The following is a 14,341-nucleotide window of genomic DNA, read 5'->3' as shown; positions in this document are numbered from 1 at the left end:
TTTTAAATCATATATATATATATATATATATATATATATATATATATATATATTTGATGGTCTTTTAAGTTGGATTTCAAAACTATAACCAAGGAATGACTTTGGGACATTTCATGGGCCCTGAAATGTTTTCAAAAGTTTATTCTCTCTCTCTCTCTCTCTCTCTTTCTCTCTCTCTCTCTTTAAAAAATATATTTTATTGATTTTTTACAGAGAGGAAGGGAGAGAGATAGAGAGTTAAAAACATCGATGAGAGAGAAACATCGATCAGCTGCTTCCTGCACATCTCCTATTGGGGATGTGCCCGCAACCCAGGTACATGCCCTTGACCGGAATCGAACCCGGGACCTTTCAGTCCGCAGGCCGACGCTCTATCCACCGAGCCAAACCAGTTTCGGCTATTCTCTCTTTTTAAAGGATTTTTTAATTCAACCAAATTTAATATACTTGAAATCACATGTGTGGTGAGCTGTTTCTGTTTCCCGCGACCCGCACGGGAAAAACGACAGGTTCTTGAGCGGAGGAGCTGGGGATTAAGAAAATAAAGAAAAAACGAGACCAGACACAGAAATAGAGAAAAGCTGGGGCCAGGTGGGGGGCTGCCACTCTGATGGAGAGACAGTCACACCCCACCACAGACAACACAGCGCATTTATTTACTTCCAAAGGGGAGGTTTAAGGTCAAAGGAATTTTGCGTGTACCCAGGTCCTATTCATTCCTCATTCCTGGCACAAGGACAGGATTTAGTATCAAGACCTGGGTGGGTCAATTCATTCCTTATTCCCAGCACATGGATAAAGATAAGATATCAGTACTGATAACAGTCTCCGACATTTTGGGAGGCTGTTTTTCTGGGAGACGGCCCTGTCAGTCACCTCGGACTCAGCTGACATTAATTTAAATGTCATCCATGTGCATTCCCAGGGGGCCCTCTACAACATGGAAAGCTTTATCAAATATAAATTAATAAATATATTTGAAGTTTTGCCCCTAAGAAAAGGCAAAACAAGTTATTTTGTTTAATATTTCTTAAAATACAGCAGTGGAATTTTAAGATGTAATTTAAAATAACAAAAGCTCCTCACTGCTGCATTTTAAATTAGGCTGGAGATGGGCAGCGTTTGCACCTCGTAAATCAGACATAAAACTTTACTAAATTTACTAACTTTATTAATAAAAGTACCTACTATAAGAAGCCAGTATCTTTGTAAGCAATTGAATCCTAGTAAAATAAATTCTTCTAAAAAAATTACTGAAGGTGTAGCCCGCCCCCATCCAAGGAACAGCAGCCTCCTGATCACCGCACCCTCTGTCTGAGGAACAGCAGCTGTGTGTGAAGCCTCCCCCCACCAGCCAGAGGAGCCACCACAGCAGTCAACAGCACCCACCACAGGAGCTGCTCCCAACTGAGGAGCAGCTGCTACCACAACCACCCGAGGAGCAACCACAGCCCGAGGAGCCACTGCCACCCAGGGAGCAGCCACTGAACGACTCAACATCTAGATATGTCGGTGAGATCAAACATGGGTAGACAAAGAAACCCCCAAAAGAAAGGAAAGGAGGACTCGCCAGAAAAGCAGCTAAGTGAAACCGAGGCATGCAGCATGACAGAAAAAGAATTCAGATTAAGGGTCCTAGAATGCATAAACCGGATGGAGGAAAAAATCAACAACTTATGCAAGAAGCAAGAAGAAACAGATGAAAAAAAATCAATAAATTATGTAAGAACCAAGAAGAAATGAAGAGTGATATAGCTGCAATAAAAAACACCAACAGTAGACTAGGAGAAGCGGAGGACCGAATTAGCGAATTAGAAGACAGGGAAACAAAACACACCCAAACTGAACAGTAATTGGAGGAAAAAATTAAAAGACAGGAGGAGAGCCTAAGGGAGCTATGGGACAACATGAAACAACATACAAATAATAGGGGTGCCAGAACAACAGAAAGATGAACATGGATTAGAAAACTTATTCGAAGAAATAATATCAGAAAACTTCCCTGAGGTGGGGAAGAAAAAAGTCACACAAGCACAGAGAGTCCCAAGCAAGGTGAACCCAAAAAGACCAACACTAAGACACATCATAATTACCATGGCAAATGTTCAGGACAAAGAGAGAATCTTAAAGGCTGCAAGAGAGAGATGGAAAGTTACATACAAGGGATCTCCCATTAGATTATCAAATGATTTCTCAACAGAAACACATCAGGCCAGAAAAGAATGGACGGAAACTTACAAAGTGATGCAAAGCAAAGGAATGAATCCAAGAATACTCTATCCAGCAAGGCTATCATTCAAAATTGAAGGGGAAATAAGAAGCTTCACAGGCAAAAAAAGGCTAAAGGAGTTTATCACCACCAAGCCAGCAATGCAAGAAATGCTAAAGGGACTGGTGTAAAAAGAAGAAATAAAAAGCTCAGAAAGAAAACAGCCACAAAAAATAGAAATGGCTACAAACAAGTACCTTTCAATAATAACTTTAAATGTAAATGAACTAAATGGTCCAATCAAAAGACATTGAGAGCCTGAATGGATAAAAAAACATGACCCATACATTTGCTGTCTACAAGAGACCCACCTCATTAAAAGGGACTCACACAGACTGAAAGTGAAGGGATGGAAAAATATCTTTCAGGCAAATGGAAATGAAAAAAAAGCTGGGGTAGCAATACTTATATCCGACAAAATAGACCTCAAAGTGAAGGCCATAACAAGAGATAAGGGAGGCCACTTCATAATACTAAAGGGATCAATACAACAAGAGGATATAACCCTGACAAACATATATGCACCCAATGCAGGAGCAACCAAATACATAAGAAAACTCCTGGAAAATATCAAGGGAGAGATCGACAACAATACAATCATAGTAGGGGACTTTAATACACCACTGACATCACTGGATACATCCTCTAGACCAGCCGTGGGCAAACTACGGCCCGCGGGCCGGATCCGGCCCGTTTGAAATGAATAAAACTAAAAAAAAAAAAAAGACTGTACCCTTTTATGTAATGATGTTTACTTTGAATTTATATTAGTTCACACAAACACGCCATCCATGCTTTTGTTCTGGCCCTCCGGTCAAGTTTAAGAACCCATTGTGGCCCTCGAGTCAAAAAGTTTGCCCACCCCTGCTCTAGATAAAAAATCGGCAAAGAAACAGCAATCCTAAATGACTCATTAGATCAGATGGACTTAATTGACATCTTCAGAATACTTCACCCCAAAGCCACAAAATATACGTTCTTCTCAAGTGCTCATGGGACATCTTCAAAAATAGACCACATATTGGGTCACAAACAAAGTCTCCAAAATTCAAGAAGATTGAAATCATACCAAGCATCTTCTCAGACCACAAGGGCATAATATTAGAAATAAACTACAATAAAAACAACTCAAAATACTCAAACACTTGGAAGCTGAATAGCATGTTATTAAATATTGATTGGGTTACCAATGAGATCAAAGAAGAAATTAAAAACATCCTGGAAACTAATGACAATGAAAACACAACAATCCAAAACCTCTGGGACACAATGAAAGCAGTCCTGAGAGGGAAGTTTATAGCTCTACAGGCCTACCTCAACAAACAAGAAAAAATGGTAGTAAATCATCTAAATCTACATCTCAAAGAATTAGAGAGCGACAAGAAAAGCCCAGAGTGGGCAGAAGGAAGGAGATAATAAAGATTAGAGCAGAAATAAATGACATAGAGACCAAAAAAAAAAACACAAAAAAACAGAAAATCAATGAAACCAAGAGCTTGTTCTTTGAAAGGATAAACAAGATTGATGAACCTCTAGCCAGGCTCACCAAGAAGCAAAGAGAGAGGACCCAAATAAACAAAATCAGAAATGATAGAGGCGAAATAACAACAGACCCCACAGAAATACAAATGATTGTTAAAAAATACTATGGACAACTCTACTCCAACAAACTAAACAACCTGGAGGAAATGGACATATTCCTAGAAAAATACAACATTCCAAAACTCAATCAGGAAGAATCTAAAAATCTCAACAGGCCAATAACTATGGAAGAAATTGAAGTAGTCATCAAAAAGCTTCCAGCAAACAAAAGCCCAGGACCAGACGGCTTCACAGGGGAGTTTTACCAAACATTCAAGGAAGAACTAAAACCTATCCTCCTCAGACTACTACAAAAAAATTCAAGAGGAAGGAACATTTCCAAGCTCATTCTATGAAGGCAGCATCACCCTAATACCAAAACCAGGGAAAGACAACACAATGAAAGAGAATCACAGGCCAATATCCCTCATGAACATAGATGCCAAAATCCTCAACAAAATCCTAGCAAATCGGATCCAGCAGTACATCAGAAAGATCATACACCATGACCAAGTAGGATTTATCCCAGGGATGCAAGGATGGTACAATATCTGCAAGTCAGTAAACATAATACATCACATAAACAAATTGAGAGATAAAAACCACATGGTCATATCAATTGATGCAGAAAAAGCGTTTGACAAAATTCAACACCCATATTTGACAAAAACTCTCAGCAAGGTGGGAATAGAAGGATCATACCGCAACATAATAAAAGCCATATATGACAAACCCACAGCCAACATCATACTCAATGGACAAAAACTAACACCATTTCCCCTAAGAACAGGAACAAGACAGGGATGCCCACTCTCACCACTCCTGTTCAACATAGTACTGGAAGTATTAGCCATTGCAATTAGACAAGAAGAAGAAATAAAAGGCATCCAAATTGGAAAAGAAGAAGTAAAACTGTCCTTATTTGCAGATGACATGATATTATACATAAAAAACCCTAAAGACTCCATCAAAAAACTATTAGACTTAATAAAAGAATTTGGCAATGTAGCAGGATACAAAATTAACGCCAAGAAATCTATGGCATTTCTATACACCAATAGTGAACTTGCAGAAAGAGAGACTAAAAAAACAATCCCATTTACCATTGCACCAAAAAAATTAAGCTACCTAGGAATAAAATTAACTAAAGAGGTAAAAGACCTCTACTCAGAAAACTACAGGACGTTGAAAAAAGAGATAGAGGAAGACATAAACAGATGGAAGAATGTACCATGTTCTTGGATTGGTAGAATCAACAACATTAAAATGTCCATACTAGCCGAAACCGGTTTGGCTCAGTGGATAGAGCGTCGGCCTGTGGAATGAAAGGTCCCAGGTTCGATTCCAGTCAAGGGCATGTACCTGGGTTGCAGGCACACCCCCAGTAGGAGATGTGCAGGAGGCAGCTGATCGATGTTTCTCTCTCATCGATGTTTCTAACTCTCTATCTCTCTCTCTTCCTCTCTGTAAAAAATCAATAAAATATATTTTAAAAAAATAAAATAAAATAAAATAAAATGTCCATACTACCCAAAGCAATCTATAAACTTATGAACTTATAAGTTCATTATGAACTTATGGTTCATTATAAACTTATGAACCATTATTAACTTATAAATTAAATGCACTTCCCATTAAAATACCAACAGCATATTTCACAGACCTAGAACGAACTCTCCAAAAATTCATCTGGAATAAAAAAGGACCCCGAATAGCTGCAGCGATCCTGAGAAAGAAGAACAAAGTAGGTGGGATCTCAATACCAGATATCAAGCTGTATTACAAAGCCACTGTTCTCAAAACTGCCTGGTACTGGCACAAGAACAGACATATAGATCAATGGAATAGAATAGAGAGCCCAGAAATTGGCCCGAACCAATATGCTCAATTAATATTTGTCAAAGGAGGCAAGAACATACAATGGAGTCAAGATAGTCTCTTCAATAAGTGGTGTTGGGAAAAGTGGACAGATATATGCAAGAAAATGAAACTATACCACCAACTTACACCCTACACAAAAATAAACTCAAAATGGATAAAGGACTTAAATATACGACGGGAAACCATAAAAATACTAGAAGAATACAAAGGCAACAAAATCTCAGACATATGCCGAAGCAACTTCTTCACTGATACAGCTCCTAGGGCATTGGAAACTAAAGAGAAAATAAACAAATGGGACTACATCAAAATAAAAAGCTTCTGCACAGCAAAAGAAACCATCAACAAAACAACAAGAAAGCCCACTACGTGGGAGAACATATTTGCCAATGTTATCACTGGTGGTAAGGGTTTAATCTCCAACATTTATAGGGAACTCATACAACTCAACAAAAGGAAGATAAACAATCCAATCAAAAAATGGGCAGAGGACCTAAATAGACACCTTTCAAAAGAGGACATTCAGAAAGCCAAGAGACATATTAAAACATGCTCAAAGTCACTAATCATCCGAGAGATGCAAATCAAAACAACAATGAGGTACCATCTCACACCTGTCAGAATGGCTATCATCAACAAATCCACAAACGACAAGTGTTGGAGAGGATGTGGAGAAAAGGGAACCCTCCTGCACTGCTGGTGGGAGTGCAGACTGGTGCAGCCACTATGGAAGACAGTATGGAGTTTCCTCCAAAAACTAAAAATGGAACTCCCATTTGACCCATTGATCCCACTTCTAGGAATATATCCCAAGAAACCAGAAACACCAATCAGAAAGGATATATGCACCCCTATGTTCATAGCAGCACAATTCACCATAGCTAAGATCTGGAAACAGCCTAAGTGCCCATCAGTAGATGAATGGATCAGAACACTGTGGTACATCTACACCATGGAATACTATGCTGCTGTAAAAAAGAAGGAATCTTGCCATTTGCAACAGCATGGATGGAACTGGAGAGCATTATGCTAAGTGAAATAAGCCAGTCAAATGAAGGAAAAATAGCACATGATCTCACTCATTTATGGATAATAAAGACCATTATAAACTTATGAACAAAAATAGATACAGAGGCAGAGCTGCCTCAAACAGACTGTCAATCAACAGCGGGAAGGCCGGGGAGGGTTGGAGGGCAGGAAGGGAGGGGGTAAGAGATCAACCAAAGGACTTGTATGCATGCATATAAGCATAACCAATGGACATAAGACACTGGGGGGTAGGGGAGGCCAGGGGATTGTCAAGGGCGGGAAAAAAAGGAGACATATGTAATACTCTTTGTAATACTTTAAGCAATAAAAATTTAAAAAAGAGTAAAAAAAAAGTTACTGAAGGCTTCCCATGATCCCTCTGTATATGCAAATAAGCTGAAAGGGAATGCTGTTTAAAAATATTATTTTAAATTTAATAAAAAGGAGAAATTTTAAAATTTTTGAAGTATCTTCCACTAATATTTATAGGATAATCTAATGATTTGCTGTTAAAATACCAAATCTGAAAATATGTACAGTCACCATAAATGTTCAATGACTTTGACTTGAAATACATGACCTTGCGGCACTATCAGTCAACATCCAAGAAGTAACCCTGTAGGTTACTTGGTTTAAAAGAAAAAGATTTTTCTTTTTAAATTGAAATTCTCCAAGTGTAACCCAGCTGTGAGAGGATGAGGATGCGGATTAGAAATTACTCTGCAAGAAAATAATAGAAAGAGGTTTTTCCTTCAAACATCTGGAGGACTGCAATTAAATGTACTAGGTTTAATATAGAAAGATAAATAATTTGGGTTTTTGCCTTAAATTTAATTAATATCATTTCCAGTTTAAAATTGAATTGAGCAAAGAATATCCTTACATGATATTATTCTACAATGTTATTAATAATTTTTGATATTTTACAACAGCATATTGTGCATTTATCCCAAACAAACTTACAAACTAATTCTTTGAATGTTTGGCAGCAATTTAAAAAGAACATGAAATGATTTCATCCCTTCCACTGTGTGGAAGGCCCCCTGGGAAGGCACTTGAGCATTCTGTATTGGCCTCTCTTGCCCTTTTTGCCAAGGGGGTCCCTCTTCCAATTGCCCACAGCTGTTGCCTGAGCTCTCTGTTCATGCTGAGGTTGAAGCCTCATGGTGGCTGGTACCATGGATCTGTCTCTTGCCCAATGGTGTGAGCTGGGCCCTCTCTGGAGAAGAAACCTGGGTTCCCCAAGATATGTGATCAATGCCGGGGCCCCGCCAGCAGGCGAGGGGATCCCAAGACAGTTGCTGGGCGTGGAGGCCACAGGGGCATAGGCTACCAAGGAGACAGAACTGAACCTCACATCACCCTGCTTGGCCCCGGAGGATGGCTGGTTAGGCAGAGATGGGTAAGATTCCTCAGGGAAGGAACGACCTAAGACAGGCACAGTCACAGAGGGGCCATCAGGAGAGAACTTGGGGGTTAACAGAGGTGGGGCACAGATCCTCACCCCCCCAACTATGCAGGGGCTTGAACACTCGCCCCTTCTGAGGGCGGTCTCCTGCCCCCATGGCTGCTTCCCGCTTTCCATGCCCAGATCAGATCCAGACCCAGATATCAGAAAGAGACTTGGCCCAGCTCAGATCGGGACTCAAACAACAGAGACTTGGCTGACAGCAGCTACCCTATTACTAAATCCAGCCTAACACCAGGAATGCTCAGGGCCTTCTCAAGGATGCAAAATAATCCTTTCCATTAATATTTACAGTGTAAACTAAGATTGTTGTTAGAGTATTTAATGTGACAGTAATGAGTTTAATTGAAATAAGTAGTATTAACCAAAATTTTCATTTCATGGTAAAATTGCTTAAAATGCAATGAACTTAAAGCAGTCATATTTTTGTGCAAAAAAATTAAAAATTTAAAGTTATCTAGACTACATTATAAAAATTTTCCAAAAGCCTCCTAATAAATCAAAAAAGGGGGATAGTAGAAAAATATCATGTAAGGAAAAATATCCTGTAACTAAATTACATCTAGAAAAAAATTCTTTTTCATTTGTAATGCTAACAGCAAGACACCCATGAAAAACATACGTGGTGTCAAAATAAGCCAAAGGAAAATCATTTGGGCAAAAATAAAAAGGACCCCAAGTAAAATTTTCCTCTATTAACCTTTGGTCGAGAATACGTTTGTATATTTTCAGAAAACAACTCCAAGACCATGTGGATTCCTGCAACAGGGAGGAATTATCAGGAATGCTCCAGCCACGAGGACAAGAGGAAAAACAATCCAGAGAGGGAAGACACTGACGATGCTTTGCCATGCTAGCAGTCAGCAGCTGTGCTTCGCTGCAGGTTGCCCAGGATCAAACCAGAGAGGCTTGATCTCTGCATTGCCACCATTTGTCCACCATCCAGAACTGAAATATGACTGCTGACATGTACACATGAGGAACTGTCGGACATTGAAACTTGGGCTCAGAACTGTTGGACATTGAAATTGGGATTTAAACATTTTTTGTTCTTGAAATGTTATGTTTAAGTTTTAAAAAGTTTTGGGTTATGGATTGGCATTGTTTTGTTATTGTTTTAATAGCCAGAGTTTTGTTCTTGATGTTTAAGTTTTATTTTCATTATAGTAGCTTAATAATAATAAAAAAAAGGGTGAGATGTGGGGGGAACTGATATAGGGTTAAGCCTCGGACTGACCTGTTGGCAAAGTCACAAACAAGTCCCAGCTTAGAGGGCACAGTCCTCTTAGCATAATTAGGCTTGACCTTATGACGCTCCCTAGATCTTATCCGGGAAGCTAATGGGCTGAGGGAAGTGCAGGAAGTGTAACTATGGTCAAAGCAAGTGAAACTCACAAGAACTGTGTAACTATGGTGACCACTGCCCTGTTTACCTCTGACTATAAAAGGTTGGTACGGCCTGAGAACCGGTGGAAGTCCTTCCTCCTGAGTTGGACTTGCCCGCCTGGCCCCCAATATTCCCAAATTATCTCGTGTCTCTTATCTTTCATTTGTGTGTGGCTCTTCTTCCAGATCCTGAACCCTGAACCACGCGGGACGTGGAGGGAAACATTTACAACATTGTGATCCCACTACTTCGTTCTTCTTTCTCAAGATTGCTGCAGCTATTCGTGGTCTCTTATGATTCCATATAAATTTTTGGAATATTTGTTCTAACTCTGTGAAGTATGCCATTGGTATTTTAATAGGGATTGCGTTGAATCTACAGATTGCTTTGGGTAGTATAGACTTTTTATTGATGTTAATCCTTCCAATCCATGGACGTGCTATACGCTTCCATTTCTTTATATCTTCCTCTCTTTCTTTTTTCAATGTCCTATGGTTTTCTAAGTACAAGTTTTTTACCACCTTAGTTAAGTTTATTCCTAGGTATCTTATTTTTTTTTGTTGTTGCAACAGTAAATGGGATTGCGTTTTTAGTTTCTCTCTTTGAGAGTTCATTATTGGTGTATAAAAATGCCATCAGTGCTCACTTTGGCAGCACATATACTAAAATTGGAACAATACAGAGAAGATTAGCATGGCTCCTGTGCAAGGATTAACACGCAAATTCTTGAAGCACTCATAAGAATAAAAATGCCATTGATTTCTGGATGTTGATTTTGTATCCTGTTACTTGGCCAAATTTATTTATTAAGTCTATTAGTTTCCTGGTGGAGTCTTTTGGGTTTTCTCTGTACAATATCATCTCATCTGCAAATAATGACAGTTTTACTTCCTCCTTTCCAATTTGGATGCTTTTTATCTCCTCTTCTTGTCTGATTGCTGTGACTAGGACTTCCAGTACTGTGTTGAATTAGGGTGGCAAAAGAGGGCATCTTTATCTTGTTCCTGTTCTTAAATCCCACTTGATCATGGTTTATGATCTTTTTAATATATTGCTGGGTCTGATTTGCTAATTTTTTGTTGAGGATTTTAGCATCTATGTTCATCAGGGATATTGGCCTGTAATTCTCTTTCTTTGTAGTGTCTTTATCTAGTTTTGGAATTAGGGTAATGCTGGCCTCATAAAAAAGACCTTAGAAGTGTTCCTGCCTCTTGAAGTTTTTGGAATAGAAATCAATAAAAGTATATTTAAAAATTATTATTATTAATTGGGAAACTGAAGGAGAGAAAATTGAAAAGATTAAAAGAAAAAGACTCAAAACTACAGCAGCCATTGGCTACCTCATCAGAGAGACCTTCTCTGACCACCCAATATAAAAACACTAGAGGCCTAGTGCACGAAATTTGTGTATGGAGGGGGGTGGGGTGTTCCTCAGCTCAGCCTGCACCCTCTCCAATCTGGGATCCCTTGGGGGATGTCTGACTGCCTCTCAAAATCCAGGACCACTGGCTCCTAACCCCTCTGCCTGCCTGCCTGATTGCCCCTAACCACCTCTGCCTGCCTGATCACCCCTAACCACCTCTGCCAGCTTGCCTGATTGCCTGTAACTGCTCCCCTGCCAGCCTGATCACCCCTAATTGCTCCCCTGCCTGCCTTATCACCCCTAACTGCCTCTGCCTCAGCTCCCACACCCGGGCCCCAGGCTTCCCTCCCTCTGGCCAGCCGCAGCACCTGGGAGCCGGGCCAGCTTCTCCCAGGCCGGCCATAGATACCCAGGACCTGGGCCGGCTTCTCCCGGGCCAGCAACAGCCGCAGGTGCCCAGGACCACTGCTGGCTTCACTGGGCCCGACTTTGTCAGGAAGGACGCCTTTGCCGAAACCAGTTTGGCTCAGTGGATAGAGCGTCGGCCTGCGGACTGAAAGGTCCCAGGTTCGATTCCGGTCAAGGGCATGTACCTGGGTTGCGGGCACATCCCCAGTAGGAGATGTGTAGGAGGCAGCTGATCGATGTTTCTCTCTCATCGATGTTTCTAACTCTCTATCTCTCTCCCTTCCTCTCTGTAAAAAATCAATAAAATATATTTAAAAAAAGAAAAGAAAAAGGAAGGACACCTGGAAGGTTGTCTGGAAGATGTCTGGTCTAATTAGCATATTACCCTTTTATTAGTATAGAAACCCCAATTACTCTCCATCAATAACCAGACAATCAATGGGTCTGGGCTGCCTGTCTCTACTTGAGCCAATTCAGCAGAGCAGTATGGGAGAGCAGGGCAACCATGAAAATCTGCCTGCAGCCCCCCATAACAGTCCCCCATAAGCTATCTGCTTATATAAGGTAGGACAAGGATTATATGGGAAAGTAGGAAGTTGGGGTGGGACCCCGTTGTTTGGGCAAGAAGGTTGTTAATCTTTCCATGTTAATAGGCAGTTCTTTTTTTCTCCTCACTTTTTCCATATTCTATTGGTTACAAGCAAGATCCAAGCCCTGCCCACACTTGAGGGAAACAAATTACACAGGCCTATGAACACCAGGAGGCAGTGATCATTAGGGTTCATCTTGGAGTCTCTCTGCCATAAGAAGGAAGGAAGGAAGGAAGGAAGGAAGGAAGGAAGGAAGGAAGGAAGGAAGGAAAGAAGGAAGGAAGGAAAAATATTGTGCTCAATTAAGGGTGAGCACTACTACATATTGTATTAATACTTAGAATATTCATGATGCATGCTCTAAAAAGTCCTCTTAAATTTGGTTTAGCTCAGTACTTCCCAAACACATTTGATCAAGAAACTACTTTTCGTGCTCACTTCAGCAACACATACACCAAAATTGAAATGATACAGAGATTAGTGCGGCCCCTGCGCAAGGATGACACAAATTCGCGAAGCGCTTCATATTAAAAACAAACAGATTCCTATGTCAGAGCCAGGGTAATAAAGACACCTCTATTCAGTCATTGGAAGAGAAAGCTCTAAACGCCAGTGGGTGTGAGCACATTCAAGTCACGGGGTTTGAGACTAGGGGTCCAAGGCGGCTGCTTCTTCCCTCCCATCACTGGCAGGTCCATCTTGGGCGGCTTGAAGGTGGCTGGACCTTCGGCCTTTCGGTGGCCGATGCACATCAGTCCCATTGGAGAAGGCTTCTGGGCTCCTCTGTAGGGCTGGGTGGCAAAGCCTCCCGAATCAGACTTCTGGAGGGATCTTGGTCCAAAGAGGCTCCGAGTCTGCCGAGTTTCTGTCTTTATCCCCGCTTCCAGAATCCATGGTGCTAGAACGTGGGCCAGGTAAGGCTGTGGAAGAGCCAGAAGAGAACCGGCCTCCCGGCTTCTGCTTAGGGGAAGAGTGGGGGATGCTGCTGGGGGTGGCCTGGGCGGATGTTGGGGTCCAGCCCCAGCTGGTCCAGGGGTTCCCAAAGATGTGGACAGAGTCGGATAAGAAGGAATGACACGGAGGCAGCCTTCAGTCGATCAGCATAGCCAGGATCTGTCTTTAGGTTCTCCAGCCATGTTCTGTCTCCAGGTTCTCCAGCTAGGTTCTGTCAATAGGCAGTTCGTGAATGAGAATGGACCACAGTCCAAGGTTGACTCCTAGGTCCCAGGGTTGTACAATTCCCAGCCAGGTGAGAATGTCCTTTCTTTAACCAATATAAGGCAATCATAGTTAACAGAGCATGATTAATATTTTCCATAACCATAACTAGTCCCCAATATTCTATTTTTGCCCCTAACATCCTACATATTCTGATTCATTTTTCTTCATGGCATTTTTCATATTATGTATTTACTAGAGGCCCAGTGCATGAAATTCGTGAATGGGTAGGGTCCCTAGGCCTGGCCAGGGATCAGGGCCATCGAGGTCTTCCTGCTGTCAGCTGAGGCCTTCTTTCATTCTGCGCTGCCCCCTGGTGGTCAGCGCATGTCCTAGCGAGCAGTCGAACTCCCAGTCAGTTGAACTCCGGGTCGGTCGAACTCCCGAGTGGACAATTTGCATATTAGCCTTTTACTATATAGGATTTCTTGGTTTGCTTATTGTCCATCTTCCCCTTTGGAAAGCAACTTTGTTAGCCCAGGAACCTTTTTGTTCTAAAGCCTAAAGAGAGCCTGGCACATAGTGGACACTCAACAAACATGTGTTCAATGAATGAATGAATCCCACACATCTTTCAATATTAGTACACATGACCTAGTTCCTTCTTTTTGGTACCTGCAGAGTATTCCACTTTATGCCCACATAGCATTTTCATTAACATGTCCCCATATGGAAGCATATTTATGTTAGTTCCAGTACTTTACAAATCCAAACAACGCTATAATGGCCTTATATAATCAACTAGGGGCCCAGTGCACGAATTCATGCACCTTGAAAGGAACTGTGGTCTGTGAAGCTGTGGTGGACAAAAGGGCAGGTCTTGGCCCATCGTCCACACCCCCACCCAGCCCCTCCCATCATGGCCCCCAGTCTCCTGTCTGCCAACAGCCTCACTCCCACCACCGCCACTTCCACACACTGATGGCACCAGCCCCTTGCACCTGCTGATGGCGTGGAGCGATTGGGGCCAGCGCCAGCAGCAGGTGCAAGCAAGGCCGGCACCGTCAGTGGGTGCAAGTGGCAGCTGCTGCCCTGATTGCCCCTCAGGAGCAGGAGGAGGTGCAGAAGCCCTCAGGGGTGATCAGGGCCAGCAGCCACCGCTCGCACCTACTGTCAGCGCCAAGCGATTGGGACCGGTGCCAGGTGG

General features: G+C 41.7%; 2 non-coding genes across 2 annotated transcripts; both read left to right on the top strand.

Annotated features, from left to right (window-relative positions):
- Positions 1 to 10,253: 10,253 nt before the first annotated feature.
- Positions 10,254 to 10,361, top strand: LOC139013448 (U6 spliceosomal RNA). Its single transcript, XR_011472081.1, has one exon. It is a non-coding gene; the product is annotated as a U6 spliceosomal RNA (small nuclear RNA).
- Positions 10,362 to 12,406: 2,045 nt separating this feature from the next.
- LOC139013325 (U6 spliceosomal RNA) lies at positions 12,407 to 12,508 on the top strand. The gene has a single exon (XR_011471984.1). It is a non-coding gene; the product is annotated as a U6 spliceosomal RNA (small nuclear RNA).
- Positions 12,509 to 14,341: the final 1,833 nt, after the last annotated feature.

This window comes from Myotis yumanensis, unplaced genomic scaffold (genome assembly GCF_028538775.1).
Source record: "Myotis yumanensis isolate MYYU_CA2020_CCGP unplaced genomic scaffold, mMyoYum1.0.hap1 SCAF_6, whole genome shotgun sequence".
Classification (NCBI taxonomy): Eukaryota; Metazoa; Chordata; class Mammalia; order Chiroptera; family Vespertilionidae; genus Myotis; species Myotis yumanensis.
Note: the sequence above shows the minus strand (reverse complement) of the source record. Positions and strands in the feature narration are given on the sequence as shown.